The sequence below is a fragment of the Magallana gigas genome, chromosome 6 (assembly GCF_963853765.1).
Source record: "Magallana gigas chromosome 6, xbMagGiga1.1, whole genome shotgun sequence".
Taxonomy (NCBI): domain Eukaryota; kingdom Metazoa; phylum Mollusca; class Bivalvia; order Ostreida; family Ostreidae; genus Magallana; species Magallana gigas.
In genome coordinates, this window is record NC_088858.1 from 25,264,387 (window position 1) to 25,281,476 (window position 17,090).

At 33.0% G+C, this 17,090-nt stretch overlaps 2 long non-coding RNA genes across 2 annotated transcripts; one reads left to right on the forward strand and one right to left on the reverse strand.

Moving 5' to 3' along the window:
- Positions 1–3,465: 3,465 nt before the first annotated feature.
- LOC105348809 (uncharacterized) lies at positions 3,466–10,965 on the forward strand. The gene is made up of 4 exons (XR_010714903.1): positions 3,466–3,536; positions 6,045–6,101; positions 7,580–7,878; positions 9,273–10,965. It is a non-coding gene; the product is annotated as an uncharacterized lncRNA (long non-coding RNA).
- On the reverse strand, positions 10,334–12,193 carry LOC117689452 (uncharacterized). Its single transcript, XR_010714904.1, has 3 exons — positions 11,242–12,193; positions 10,985–11,125; positions 10,334–10,420 (listed from the first exon to the last, which is right to left on the reverse strand). It is a non-coding gene; the product is annotated as an uncharacterized lncRNA (long non-coding RNA).
- Positions 12,194–17,090: the final 4,897 nt, after the last annotated feature.

The window sequence follows — 17,090 nt, forward strand, 5'->3', positions numbered from 1 at the left end:
GAAAAAAAAAAAACTCGATCAAAATTTATTCAAGTGCTTTTTGAAAAAAAAAAACAAGAAAGTACAGGTATTCCACGATATAAAAATCACAGCTTTAAAACCACAACGTGTTTTTCCCCTTTCCATTAATAACGGCATCTCATAGAGGCCCCACAACTGAATTAAAACAAGTTGCTGTCCTTTAAAAAAGGACTACAATACGTGGACCATTTGCATGTGTTTCCAACGAGAACGTGAAAGCCTTAAAATTATCAGAGATTCCACCGACTCTAGCCCTCTGCTTTAACCACTAAATTTGTACGTAGTATTACGTATACATGTATGTATAGATAGCCCTGACTTTTATCTCAGAATTTAAAGGGTGCATGCTTCTAAAGTAATTATGATCTATCTATGAATGAAGTTTGCATGTATAGTATCAGGCATTCAGTGAATTCTACTATTTGCGCACACATTACGATTCGCACTACTTCGTTAACTATGTAGTGACAGCTTTGTGTAAATTAAAAAAAATCTTATTTTGATGCATTTTTCTTGAGATTTAAACTTTTATACAGTGACATAATTATTGAATCATAGTTAAACTTACAAAAAATTTAATCGGGAAGTTCTCTAGCCTCGCCTACTATAAAAATAAAGTAAAGTTACATGTGTATTCAGAAATCAAAACATTGCAAATTATGCTATTTGATGCATGTTGTAGTTTCGGCATAACATTAACTTATTTCATAATACTGATAGTTCATATCACATGCCAATCATTTTTTCAAAAAGAATACTTTGTTTCTGTACTGTTTACCGACAGCTTTACAATTACAGCGCCTTTGAACTTAAATGTGCATATATGGCACGGAATCCCGATCCCGATTCAGATAAACGTTTGCTAGCCTGGTTCCCTGAGCTACCCATTACGCACAGGAACCAGGCTAGCTCATGCGCAGGCTGAATTTTCCCCATAGCATCCGGTTTAACCTCGCTTATATATTTTCTGCGTGGACCTCAGGGTCCACGCAAAAACCCTTTGTGGAAGTTTATTCCATTTGTTTATGTGATCTAGTTTTGCAAAATTCGAATGCTAAGGAACGACCTCGGTCTTGGATTTATCTCGTCCCACCTATAGGCCCACAGGCCATTAATGTGTTCTATACTCTGTCCCGAGTTTTTGCTTCCACCACTTTTTGCTTGATATTTCAATAATAGTAAATACCTCTGTGCTCAAACAACGTTCATCCACTAATATGAAAAATGTCCAGATTATCTGTTTTGAAACGCCCCCTCTACCGCTTCAGGTTTCAATACACATCCCAAAATTGAAAGTCTACGGAGATTTTGCATTGCATCAGCCATTAATAAGCCCGGATGATAACGTTAAAAAATTGCGCGATGCATTCCGAGTGTATTCCGAATGGAGAAACGATGTAAACATTTCCCATTATAAATCTCCGTAAGAAAATTGTTTTCGTTCCTGTGAAATTTTATGAGTGAAAAGGGATAATTGTTCAATGAAGATATCTTGGATATATTCCCTTTCATTGATTTCAATTGTAATTCTTTCACAGGTATGTGTATTTTTATTAGAAATCATCAAAAATTGATGGAAGCAATAACTTGGGACAGACTTTAAAAGATGACGTGCAGTTGCGCGTGCTGTGCGGTGTCTAGCTATCTGAAAGGTGAGTTGACGTGCCGTTACATGTACATGGTAGGTCTTCAACACTTCCAGTTGCATTGGTTTCCAGTCAAGCCTTAGAATGATTTTGTTGTTGTCTTTAACAAATCTAGCGATTTGTGATGAAAATCATAAATTAAGCAGATATTCTGAAAGAAAACAAACGTGTTGTGAACCGCACTCTCTTGGATCATTAATCTTGAAGAGCTTTAGGCAGACATGCGCCGTATTTTACTCAATTGGTTTTATGTTTTTTATGAGCAGTTAATCAATTAAAAGCAGGGAATCAATTAAACGAGTCGTGTCGAAAAACAAATCCTAAAAACATATCGAACACGCACCTCGCGCTTTTCAACAAATTCGGTCATGGTCGAGTAATTTCTCACTCGATTACAAATTTTTTGACATGTACAGTTTATTAGTTTTAACAACAGTCGATAGTGGCAACGACTTAAAAACTGATGTCAAAGTTATCTAAATGATAATAAAACTGGGGCGTAAGAAATTTTGATCAGTATATTATAATATTATTATAAAACTGATATTAACCTAACTCGGGAGTATGTATGTTGTCAATTGAAAGAACTTTGTGAATCAATTTCAATTGAAAAATTGAAAAATTAAATTGAATCGAATATTTAAAAAAGATTAGGAAGAAATCATGTAAGGCATTTTAAAAGAAAACAAGACTTTTGAATATTTTACTTAGGAATTTCAAGTAAAATTACTTGCATTTAAAAGATATATGTAAAAATGCATTCCCCCACCTCCCCCCCCCCCCCCCCCAGAACATCAATGTTTATTTCAAAATGTGATAAAGTTGTAAAATTTTTAAGAATTCCAAAGGGGGATCTTTAGTTTATTATTTAATGAACCCTTTAAAATCACACCCTGATTTTGGTGATGTAAATTGCAATCAATCATATATATTTACAGTCAAGTACATCTACAAAATATGATTCCCTATACTTTTACGGAAACTTAGAACCATTTTTAAAAGAGCTTGGACTTTGGGTAGTTGTGTCAAACAGCAATGTGACGTATCGGCCTGTCTATTTCACTGCTGGCCACTCAGCCCTGGCTCTTTGAAATCAACAAGATATGTCTGGCTTTTGAGTTAAGACTACGCAATTGGTGCATATTTCGCTTGAAACCGCGTCATTTTCAACTTGTTTTGACGCAAGAAATAGATAGCTTCGTCTAACCGAAAGTCCAAGGTCTTGTTAAAATGGCTCTATAGTCAATTCATAGCTCTATAGAAACAGCCAGACTGAATTTTACACGCCTTATCGATTGGTGGAAATCTACAGCGACTGAAACTGTTAGGATACTGGCAGGACTGAAATCGACACAGCGACCTAAGAATAATCAAGGACTGCATGAAATAATCATAATGATGTCAGACTGAAAGTCTCTCAGGGGACGATTTGGCTGTTTCTTTTAATTAACGTTCTGATGTTGATTAACAGTGATTTAGTGAATTTTACTTACTTTTTCACTCAATTCATTAATTAGTTAAAAGAAAGATGCAAATATACGTTAAACAGTGAAATGCTTTTTTTGATAATTCATGCGGGTTATGAAGGTTTTAGATTAATGACGTAAATTTAAAACATATTTGAAGAAGAAGAAGAAGAAGAAGAAGAAGAAGAGAGAGAGAGAGAGAGAGAGAGAGAGAGAGAGAGAGAGAGAGAGAGAGAGTTCTGTCAATTGTTAGAATTAGAGTTATCTTTCTTTAATCATTGATGTTTCATTTTAGAACTCTCTTGTGTTTTTTGGTAAAATTGCTATACCAACTGGCAAGCCCGCCATTTATGCGGTTAAACATCGCGCTCTGTATTTTTTGTCAAGTTTAACCTACCACAGAGTAAGTAATGATTTAAAACTTGTTTAGTATTCTGTAAAAAAGATAATTTCTACATGTGTATACCTTTTTCAGTAGCCATATTAATTTTATGTGTAATAGTTGAATCTTTCATATTGGAGTATTGTCGTCTGCAACAAGTCAAATGTAAACATGGGCTTGTTTTTATCTGAACAACTTTTTGTGAATTTTTTGCTTTACTTTATATTGATAATTTTACAAGTTATCTTGAATGTTTTCTAATGGATTTGGGCTTATATTTGAGGATATTTAAATGTTATGCAGTAAAATTCTATTTCTATGGAAGCTCATAAGTGGCATAAGCTTTATGTATACTGGCGCTGTACCAGTTATCGGCTGAAATTTTAACGTTTTCTTTTCTAATTTCCTTATTTCTTGATACAATTGGACAAAACTTGACGTACTTTAAATGGTGAACTCCTTATTAATAAATATGTTATAGTCTGTCACATGTTTTTGCTTCCATCACTTTTTGATGATATTTAATGAAAATACACATACCTATGAAAGAAATACAATTGAAATCGATGAAAGGGAATATATCCAAGATATCTTCATTGAACAATTATCCCTTTTCACTCATAAATGTTCACAGAAACGAGAACAATTTTCTTACGGAGATTTGTAATGGGAAATGTTTACATCTTTTCTCCATTCGGAATACACTCGGAATACATCGCGCAATTTTTTAACATTATCATCCGGGCTTATTAATGGCTGATGCAATGCAAAATCTCCGTAGACTTTCAATTTTTGGATGTGTATTGAAACCTGAAGCGGTAGAGGGGGCGTTTCAATACAGATACGTAAAACCGATGGAAGCAAAAACTCGGGACAGAGTATACTTTTTATAGGCTCTTCGGTAACGGAGTGGAACGAAAGCCATTCGCTAGCAAAAAAATGCTTTCTGGGTTACAGCATACTATAGTCTGTCCCAAGTTTAGTTATTGCTTCCATCAATTTTTGATGATTTTAAAAAAAAAATACACATATCTGTGAAAGAAATACAATTGAAATCGATGAAAGTGAAATGTGTGAGTATATCCAAGCTATCTTCATTGAACAATTATCCCTTTTCACTCATAAAACTTCACATGAACGAAAACAATTTTCTTACGGAGATTTGTAATGGGAAATGTTTACTGTGATCTTTTCTCCATTCGGAATACACTCGGAATACATCGCGCAATTTTTTAACATTATCATCCGGGCTTATTAATGGCTGATGCAATGCAAAATCTCCGTAGACTTTCAATTTTTGGATGTGTATTGAAACCTGAGGCGGTAGAGGGGGCGTTTCAAAACAAGTAATCTGGACATTTTTCATATTAGTGGATAAACGTAGTTTGAGCACAAAGGTATTTACTGTTATTGAAATATCAAGCAAAAAGTCGTGGAAGCACAAACTCGGGACAGAGTATAATACCTAGCCATAGAACGAAATTAAGCTTACTTTTTCACATGTTCTTTTTTTTACAAGTGTATAACGGATACATCTGCATGTATAGTATGTTTTGTTTTTTTCACTTGAAAGTATGTTTCATATCAAATCAAAGCGTCTTATCAAAAACTGCATTGCAATTTTAAAGAAAGATTAACTCTAAGTATGTCACAAATATGTATAGAAAGAGTCGGACTCGTGCTTCACAATATTCAATACCTGTGTAAAGGACACAGACCACAATTATTTTTCCCTCTTATTCCTTTATACAAAAATAAATCATAAAAAAAAATCCACCGGCTCAAATGAGTTCAAATACAGCTTACCTATAGAATGACACTAGTCTAACAACATATCCAAACTACAGGAAAATCAATCGAGAGGGGACTGAGATATGGCCCCTAAAATAACCCCTACCATGAAAAATTCACTTTCACGTTTGAATTTGGGTAAACATTGGCCCCTTGACACCCTTTCTATTGCGCCTGTAAAGATAATTTTTCTAAATTTTTTCCTGCCTGTATTTTTTTTCAAACCTTCTTCTTTCCATCCATGCCATAAAAGGAACCAAAGTCGACCATTTAATACCCTTAGGAATTTTTGAAATAATACATACAATTTTAGAATGGAACTACTTGCGTGGTCAATGAGCACGGGGTAAAAAATAGTGGTATGTGACCTAAAGGCTACGTCTTGTCATCCTTTCTGCGTCTTCACTTACCAAATCAATGATTGAGTCTATACAAAAAGATTCTAGGTAGGCGATAACTCTTTATAACTTCTGTATCATTTAAATAATCAAGAGGATTCGCTGATCCCGGAAAATCCTTTGTGGACAAGACGAAAATTTCGCCGAGCGTCGTGTGCTAATTATGGCAATTCGGCAGCTATTTTATTTCTTGTTTACTTGTACGAAAATCATTTTAAGAGTGCTTTGGACTGCTCGTAGACGTAAGAGCAACTTCCATCATAACCTATTGTCTGCTCCTCAACTATATACATCTACTGACTGTCAATTTTACATAATCAATCTTATTCTTATATAACAGAAGATGTTCAATTCCAAGATGGAAAAGTTAGCAGCAAAGTCAGTGAAGTCTATGGAGGTACAGGATACAATAATTCATGGTGACAGTATCACATCATTTCAGATTCTTTACGATGACTGGAATATTACTGTTAAATCTTATATCTTATACAAATGCAATCCTGTTTTTATATTGATATGCCTATTTATATAATTTTAATTGACAAATATTCCACTGCTGTCTACTTCGTATAATGTCACTAAAATTTGACTATGCCTTTAACTACAAATGGGTGCCAAGTTATTCTGCACCCCGTTTAATAACATCCGTTTGTATATTATACTATAGGCCTAAACGATTTGGTCTAAGGCCAGTTATACACTACAGGATGAGTGAAGTTAGAAATTGAAGTCTAATATATCAGGAGCCATAAACAACTTGCAACATACGTGTACAAATGGGAAGACATAATATTTAATTTTTTTCTGTGGTTATGAAATTAAAAAAAAGTATTTGTGAATGGGCATTAATTTTTATGTGCAATGCAGTTTTTAAAATATGAGCCTTTACAACTTGCATATCCAAGGAAGTTGTGAATGGATAAATATGTGAGAGTGAATATTATATGCAAGTATTACATAGTACCATTTTAAGACAGAAATATATTTACATCTACCAAGTATTATTCCTTCTAATCTATTTCTTACGGAAATTATAACCTATAGTTAATTCATAGCTCTATAGAAACAGCCAGACTGAAATCTACACGCACCGTTTATCGATTGGTCTAAATCTACAGCGGCTGAAATTGATGTGAAAATGACAGGACTTAAATTGACAAGCCCTGTTTATCGATTGGTCAAAACCTATAGCAACCTAAGAAATATCACGGACTGCACGAACTAATCGTGATGATGTCGGACTCAAAGTGTCACAGGAGACGATTTGGCTGTTTCTCTTAGCTAACGACTTATGTACATTAAGTTAACATTAATTTAGTGAATTTTACTTACTTTTCGTAATCAATTTATTAATAAGTTAAAAGAAAGATGTTAATATTAACAATAAAATGTTGTCTTTGGTGATTCATGCAGTTTATGAAGTTATTAATCATTGCAGAAATTTTTTTACATGACCTGCAAACGCGGGTTATGTATTTTTCTGCACTGTCGCTACCTTCATATCCCGAATGAATCACCAAAGAAAGCATTTTATTGTATAAATGTATACATGTATACTGTACACACATACAAGTTGAGTTTGCGTATGCATGCTCAGACTAATTAAGTACCGGTTAATAAAAGTTTTTTAAATTTATTTCCGAAAGATAAAGTGTTTATATAGGCAATAGATTCCAATAAGCTAAGTACATTGTAATACATGTGATGAAAAGCCATTAAACAATATCATATTTTCCTAAATATGCTTAATCATTACAAAGATTTAAGACGGCCTTGTTATTAAGTATATGTAATTATGCTAAAAGTTATCACCTGAGACTGAGTGACTGGAATAGCTTAATAAATACAAATAGTACAATACTTTCAACATTTTAGGGGTAACTGTGAAAACGCTAAAGAAGAAAGTTGTCACGTTAACCCAGCGCAGATGGATGTGGGGGATATGCAGGCACCTTTTCCTGTCCCTGTTCCAAAGAAATAACCTGGTCCCTGTATGAAGCTTTGATGACTTTGATGCAGACTTGGTGAAAAGGACCGGTACCATCCATGATATGCAGTTGAAGGGCTGGTATCTTTCACTCCGTCGACTGTCAGATGTTCCAGTAGAAAGGAAAGTGAGGATCACCAAGTCACCACTGCGGAAACTTGAGAAAGATCTTCCCCCATCGGTTCAGGTAAGCACATTGGGATGAATCATATTTTCTTCCCGCAAAACTGAAAAGTCACCTTCAATCCGTATAATAAGATGTATAAATCATTTAAGCAGATGCCGCATTTAAAAAAATTCTTCCTTATTCAATCAATTTACATCATGCAAAAAAAAACCCAGATCATATCTTAAATCATCAATTATTCGCTTACTTGCGATAATTTTAAAAAGTAAATATTGTGAAATGAATTAAAAAGCCACTTTGAAATTCATTCTCGAAAAACCAGTCCAAAATAGCAAAAATGATAAGAAGATGATGGACACGCTTTGGTGGATCCATGTCAGTGGGAATTTACATTGAAATACATGCTTTCAATGAAATGATGTTGACGGATTACGTAAAGAGTGAATACATTTACTGGGAACTTATTTAGGGTGTTGATAGAAATTAAGATATGAGAAATGTTGAATAAATATAAGGAGCCAATTCGTTTCTTTAATGTGCAATTTAAGTTTTGATGGATAGAACTTTCCAGATTGAGAAAAGGGTGACCAAGAATGCGGATTGACTACATAACGTTAAGGCGGAAAGTGTAGGGCGGGCAGTTACTTTGGATCTGGCATCTTTGTTTTAAGATATGCATATAAATATCAAAGCACCTGACGTTATATATTTTCCTCATAAATTCATAATTAATAAAACCCTATACTTAACAATACACATAGTACCCATCGCCGCCATCTGGATTTATTTCAAACTGTCAAATCAGATGCAATTTTTGCTTAAAACTCATCGATAAAATTTTTTTGCGATTCTCTTCGTCCTCTGATCCATGTTTCAACACCTTAGCTTACAACCGATTCAACCAAAACGGTGCATTACAAATGTCTTTAATAAAATCATCCCCATTCTGCATCTGCTGCCTTAGATATGCAATAGATATCTAAAGGGCGGACGGAAGTAAGATATTCAAAAGGCGTCGATTTTGAATTCGATCAACGTACAAGTTAAAATTAAGAAAAGGGTTACTATAAACTGTAACTAATAACTTTTATTACACAATGATTATAAATGCAGTTGTTTAATGAATTGATTGTAAGCTTAACTTATACGCTTGTATGTTGAATGATCAATCGGGAGACGGAGAATACGGACTTTGTCGAGAGAAATTTTTTTTATTAACGAATAGATATGATTTTTTATAAGTACATAGTAAATTGGTTATTTAAGTTTGAACGGGTTTTTTTTCATCTTACATTCAAATAATTATGCTCAAAACGCGTGATGACTTTTACATTTGTGCTAATAGCGCATGAATAGGCTAATGTATTCACAGGAAATTGAACGTCTCTGATTTTCAATGCAAAAATAAGAAGAATATACACTGAATGTAAATATTTCTGATTTCATTGACTAAGTTCACATCTGGTGCTAACAGGACATCCAAAGAAGTGAATCCCCTGAAGGTCTCTTTGTGTGAAGAAAACTGGGATAGGGACCAGTCCAAATGACAGAAATCATTGCTTAAAATGGAAATAATCCAAGGATTGCTCTGATTTAAACTTATTTGTGCCGGTCTACTCCTACAGTTGTTCCTACAACGTCTACACATTACAGCTCAAAGAGATGCTACGGGAAGAGCACAAGGAGATGTACTCTGTGTGCTCCAAAATGACCTAACGGAGATAAACCATGTGTGATCAAAGATGAGAACAGGGACATATACAATATGTGCTCCAGGATGTCCAAAATGTACTTATATGATCCTACATGTCTTAATTTTGCCCGCAGCCAACGGGAACAAAAAGCACGAAAATATAACGGGGGCGAATATTTCCCCTTTATACAGTATGACCTCAACCTACCATGAGAGTGAGGAAGGTGTGAGTGACAGGGACTTTAAAGATATTTTTAGCAATTCAAACAAGTAACATTTCTTTTTAGGGTGCAGATTGGTAAAGATGATAAAAAATCAAACTTTATCACAGCTTAAAATTGTACTTTGATCCTGCTGTACAGCAAAAGAGACGTTTAAAAAATCGTCTTATCCTCTTCATCCTCTGAAAAAAAAATGTTACATGATAAATATGAATTTCAAAATCATTCTCCTCAGCTGTGCTCTGTGTATTACTAGTATCATAATTCTAAATTGATCTTAAACTGTTATAGATAGAAAATTGAATTAAAGAATTGACAATATAGCGAAGTAATGATGTACCCTAATCATTGATGTACCCTAACACGTTTTGGTTTTGCGTCTTCTCCCGTATTAGCATTGTAATTTAACAAAATATTCTCTATGTTTTGGTCTGCTGGTCTGATTTCTTCATTTTCTCCTATTTCCCGCCTACATGTAGTTGCTTCTGAAAAAGAAGAAATGCAAGCTACATGTAGTACCCCGCATCTGATGATTATTTTTTTTTTGTATCAAGATTACGAAATATGCCTGTTGCATATATACCAAAATAAAATTAAATACCTCTATATAATATGGATCTGGAGGCGACGTGCAGCAGCAACAACAGCACAGGTCCATCACGTTCACCTAAAATATGGTCCAGCCATTCTAAATACAAAACACAGTGTGTACTATACATAATTAACAGCAATAGACTGGTATTATTGACTACTTCTTTGATTTAGTTTATAAATATGAGATGTATTTTTCATGATTTTTTCATAATTGTTTTTCTTTGTACAAAGGGGACATAAACATGTATCACTTTGCATCAGTTGATTAGCTGGCTGGTCAGTTGGTACAAAGACCAAGTCTAGTCCAATAAATATCTTGAGAACGTTTGGTTGGACGGACATAAATGCATATATCTATCTGTATATGTCGACATATTATCTTGAAACTGTACACTTGTCTGCTATGTATCTTATAAAAAAAAGTTTACACTTTTCTTAAAAATCGCCACATGTTTAGGGGATATATATTTGTATTCATTTTTTAATTATTTGAAATATTAATGTATATCGGTTCTTCCTGTGGCGGATGATCGGAATACGTTCTATGTACAACATATCTGACATCGTCTGAATCCAGATGCCATTCTCTGGTTTCCTGTTAAAAGAATAAAAATTAAAGAATTGACAATATTGACAAAATATTTTAGTATTGATGTACCCCAACACGTTTTGGCTTAGTCTCTTCTTCCGTATTAGCATTGTGATTTAACGAAATATTCTCCATGTTTTGGTCTTCTGGTCTGATTTCTTCATTTTCTCTTATTTCTTGCCTAGTTGCTCGTTGGTAATTCTCTTTCTTCTGAAAAAAGAAGAAATGCAAGCTACATGTAGTACCCCGCATCTGATGATTATTTTTTTTTGTATCAAGATTACGAAATATGCCTGTTGCATATATACCAAAATAAAATTAAATACCTCTATGTAATATGGATCTGGAGGCGACGTGCAGCAGCAACAACAGCACAGGTCCATCACGTTCACCTAAAATATGGTCCAGCCATTCTAAATACAAAACACAACAATGAAGACAGTGTGTACTATACATTATTAACAGCAATACACTGGTATTATTGACCACTTCTTTGATTTAATCTATAAATATGAGATGTATTTTTCATGATTTTTTCATAATTGTTTTTCTTTGTAGAAAGGGGACATAAACATGTATCACTTTGCATCAGTTTATTAGCTGGCTGGTCAGTTGGTACAAGGACCAAGTCTAGTCCAATAAATATCGGTTCAAGATTCTTGTGGCGGTTGATCGGAATACGTTCGATGTAAACCATATCTGACATCGTCTGAATCCAGATGCCACTCTCTGGTTGCCTGTTAAAAGAATATTTAGTAAATGTTAAGGGTTTTTCCAGAAATCTACAAGTTTTTGTTTCCTTTAGTCAATATTTCATTTATGTATTGGTTAATTGTAGTTTTATAAACATTTGTGCATGGGCATCAGTGAATTAAGAAAAAAATCGCTGACGTTATAATTTCAAAGTGACTTAGGAGCTCATGGATAGAACAGTTAAATGTTGTCAGTTACCTAGATTTAAATACATGTAATGTTGAATTATTTTAATGTTAAGAATGCTCGATGGTCATGGCCATTTGTAGACAGTATCAATCTCCTTTAAAGATCTCTGTATAAAAATATATAAAAATATCCAAATGGAAAAAGGAAAAAAATTGATTTTAAACAGTTAACATACTGCTATCTGTCCAACAGTTTGCTGATGTCTGAATGACGATATGTGTTGGTCGCCTTGTTTAGGAGTGAACTTTTGTTACAAAAAAAAAATACATTCAACTAAATTATGAACGGAATTGAATTAATTAAAATTAGTTTCTTAAGGCAGTTAAAATAAATGACTGTTGTGATTGATACTTCGATGTCTTCTTGAAGGCCGCCCTCTATATTCTCCAAGAGCTCTCCTCCAGGGGAATTAGTTTCTGGCTTCTCTTTTTAAATCTTCATTTTTAGAGTCAAAGCAGAATCTTGTGGTCATCACTGGATCAAAGTCGATGTGAGGTTTTGGGGGAACTTCATCTTGATCTTTTTTCTTTGAGTCCTACTCATAGTTTGACAAGTATATACATGTATGTAAGGAAAGTGGAGATAAGTGAAAAAGCCTTTTTTAGATTTATTTTTTTTACTTAAACGTAAAGAAAGGACTATATATGGTATGGGCCTAAAATGGCCCCCTAAAAGTAATTTCATTATTTTACTGTAATTCTTTGTTTTCTTTGTACAGATATATATGTGATGTTTTAACTTAATGTTCATTTTGATTCAAGTGCCCACAATTTAGAAATACGGCATTGTAAAGACAGCCTTTTCCCGCCATTTTTGCATTTTAGCATAAAAAAGCTTGTTTTCAAGAGGTTTTTCTTTCAGGAAACATAGAGCGCATGCTTGAACCAACAAAATATCCTAATCAGAGATGTATCTAGCCAAGACTAATAAGTGACAAAAAAGTTGTCCTGGTTCAAGCATGCGCTCTTTATTTCCCATTCGTAAAAAGATATGAAAAATGTCAATTTCGACTGATTTTGATTGAATTTTTGAAATAGCGTCACTTCTGACGTCATATACTGCAAATGAGTGCAAATAAATCAAACAAATATGTGAAAAATATATTTTAAATGAAGTCTTCTAAATTATAACATAACATTTTATTGTAACCGAAACACTTTAAAAAATGGTGAATTATGGGGGCCAAATTTAACTCTTATCATATATAGTTCTTTCTTGTAGTACAGGTGTCATATGATATTTTTAATTTCGTGAAAAGTATATATATTGTGTCTCGGGTTAAATATTTTATGGTCGTGACATATAAAACAATCATTCTCTGATTTTATTTGTTATTGGAGAAAGAGTTGAAAATTGTATGGCAATGTAATTAATGAACATATCGTATGAACCTGGTCAATATTTTTATCTTCAATGTATGAAAAAATTTTTAATTGCTATATTAGATACATGTAGTAGCATTGTTTCAATTCAATTTTTAGTTTATTTTGTTAAATCCTTATACAAAAACAAAGGTGATTCCACATCACCAGAGAATTACCGCCCAATACATTGTTACGTTGCCTTGGGGATTGGAAACGTCTGCCCTTAGATTCTTTGTTTCATGTTTGTATATATGTATATATTGGTGTTATCTACACTCTTTTACCTTTTTTTGTGTACACATCCTCATCTGATCGTTATTTTATTTGTTGGGAACAATTATGTTTTGTACCTTGTGTACCATTTTTGTGTGTGGTTTGAGAAAATAAATAAACTTGAAGCTTGATTTTGATGTTGTAAAAAAAAAAACACCAATCAAAACGTATTTAAAAAAAAAATCTGCGATGTTTCAAGTACATTTATGAAGTATTTTCACCAAAACAAAGGTAGTTTTTCTCACTTATAACTTGTAGACAGTGTTCATTAGTTGAATATTTTAAGTATCATATTGATTACTTGATCCTATCAGAATTGTTTTATAGTTTGTTCAGCTTTTCTTCTTAATTCTTTATCTAAAAACAAAACTGTTTATATGCCTCTGCAATTCGTAACAACTTCATATATTTAAAAAAGTATAATACACGTATTACATAATATATATTTTTACATTTCATCAACGCTGAATAATAAATGATAGAATTGGATATATCAGATATTTTCGTCAACAATTAAAGTTGTATGTGACAACTTTATACAATGACGTACATCCCATCAAAATAAACAATAAAATCTAGTAAAATTTTATATAATTGTTTACCTCTAACAGTGTCACCTAACATCGTTGCGTAATGAGTATGGGCTTTAGCTATGGAACATCTGTAAATTATTACTTCGTATCCCGCTTGGCCTTTTGTAATTTTTTCCCTTTTCAAAAAATTTTTGAACCCATTTTTGGGTCAAATATTGTTGAATTTTAAAATTCTAAAACGGTGAAAGTATTTTGATTATAGATCTTTTATCCACATCAATATCAACAGGTGTCTTGTACCACCTTAAGCTGTCGATCACTTGTATAACCACTGTGTCAATCAACGTACGAGCAAGCACAGAAATCCATGTAAAAAAAAAGTTAGAGCGTTCGATTAATTGATGGTTTGGTGGCTTCAGTACAAATATAAAGCTCGTATTTTTCAAAAGGAGAGGAAAACCATAAATATTACAAAAATCTACTGCACTTGTTTTACGGTTTTGCCAGCTAGGACCAACAGTTTAAACTATTACAAGCTTATCTTTTTAAAAGATTGGTGTGCTAGCGCTGTTGCCTTCATAAAACACAGAAGCAGATTTCTAAAACGTTGGTTAATTATTTTTAATCGATTAATTAATTTGTGTGTACTGGAATTGTGCTGGAGTGGGGTCTCATTTAATATATTTAGAATTAATTGTGAATCTAGAGTGGGCTTCACATCGGCAACAGCATAGCTTATTGACTGTGCCTTCATCATTATGTATGTACTGTAATTTCAATTTCGAGGTGAACATTTTCAAGAACCATTGGTACTGTTTTTTCGCAATCGTAATTTTCTCGGGCCTTTCCGACAAGCTCGGAAAACATATCCGAGGTTGTTTTCCGAGCTTGAAGGAATTTAAGATAAAGATAGTTATTTATAATATGCATTATTAGACCTAAGCTACCGTCACTTTTTGACATTTACAATAAAACGCAAAACTTCATGTGAAGATGATAAAACGAAATTCAAATGGTACAGTTTATCTACAGAAGTTCAGTATTCCCAGAATCCCCTACTATGGATTCGAGCATGCGAATTCTAGTGATAAAGACTAACGTAGTTTCTAGCGCTCGAGAGCTCTAGCAATAAACTTTTTAGAGACTGTAAGACTTTGTCTGTTTTTCCTGTGTTTGCAAAAATAACTACTGTAATTAAATTATATCAAACAATCTGGGGGTATACATGTTCAAGAAACTTTCGGGCAAATATTAGCTCATGAGCTGGTCGGTTTAGAAAAACTTTGTTGTTGGGTTTTTTGGTTGTTTTTTTTTTGGGGGGGGGGGATGTTGTTGTTGTTGTTTTTTTGCTTTTTTTCTCAATGGTAAGTAAAGGTTTAATAAAAATTGTATGTAAAATGTATTTTTTTATTTAGGAAATCAAAAACTTTGTTGTTGGGGTTTTTCGTTGTTTTGTTTTGTTTTTGTTTTTTTTTTGGGGGGGGGGGGTTTGTTGTTGTTGTTTTTTTGTTTTTTTCTCAATGCTAAGTAAAGGTTTAATAAAAATTGTATGTAAAATGTATTTTTTTTTATTTAAGAAATCAAAAACATTAAATTTTGGGTATTTTTGTATATTTCCCGTTGAAAATCAATATGACTTTTACATTTAATGACTATCTCCACGAACCAGGAAAATTAAGAGGCTACTCAAGAATTTTGACCCCCACAAATAAAAATGATTCCACAATATTGCAAGGATATGAATACCAATCTCATTGGTTGTATTATCGCCCAATAAAAAGAAAAAGATTTCATTCATAGTTGACCAGTTCCTTGTGAATATAACAGCTGTTATGGCACGAACAAGTAGCATTCTTGAGATATTAAGTAAAAACACCTCCCACGAAAAAATAAATACATGAATTACATGTAGTAAGTCTTAAGAAAGGATCCGTAAATTAAAAAATATATATATACTGTATGTATAATTATATGTATCACGCGTGTGTCATAACTATTAATCCCCTTTACTATCATTTTGCGGGTTATTTTCTCCATATAAATGCTATTATGAATTTTGGCATTTCACTATTTTGCAATTCAATATTTTCAATGTATATGCCTAAGAGAGCTCCAAAGTATTCTCTAATTTTGATATTTTTATTTAAAAAAAAAAGTACTATAATACATATAAATGGTTCGAGAAGGTGTGAAGTTTGTATGTGTATAAATCTTTAATTTGTTATAGTATGATGATAATGATAAAATGTTTTTTTTTTTTTTTATCAGTTTTAATATTATTGTATAAAGTCCTAATATCTAACAGTATGACGAACTTGTTGTCCGACGATTGTCATGCTGCCCATCTGATATTTTTTTAACATTTGTTTCCTCTCCTCCATAATCATGGAGCCAATTTTAATTGAACTTGGCACAATGAATTTTTAGGCAAAGGGTTTTATTTGTTAAGATAAAGCTACACGTACGAGTTGATAAGAAAATAGTGAAAATAAACTGTCAAATTGAAATTAGTAAATAAAATTCCTCCCCGCAATGAATTAGTCAGTAATATGCATATTGAGATAGCTATCCATTTTGAACAATTTACACTTCATGAATAATAATGGAAATACACACAAGATAGAAAATTCTCTCTGTTAAAAAGCATGATGGTAAGTGAAATGAATTCGAAAGCGAGCAATAACACACAAGATTTCAGTTTGGTTGACCACCCCTGAGGCTGGATTCAAAGAGAGATGCCAAGCCGGCGATCAAGCACTTGTCTTCATATATCAGCATGCAAGTTGACAAGTTCTCTAAAAACTGCGGAAGCAAGCATTCTACATGGGATGTTAACTAGATAGATATCAATAATACAATTTACATTGTTTTTAATTTTGTCTTGCGAAATATCGGAAAATATTCTTTCGTATAGAAAGTGAATTACAGAATAGCAAATCTATATAGTACAAGTTATTTGATAAACGATATGGGTCATGGGAATTTGGATTTAAAACCTCTAAAAGGAAGTACATTCTACAGGAAAGATACGTGCATGCAGGCTATGTATATATAGACTGACTG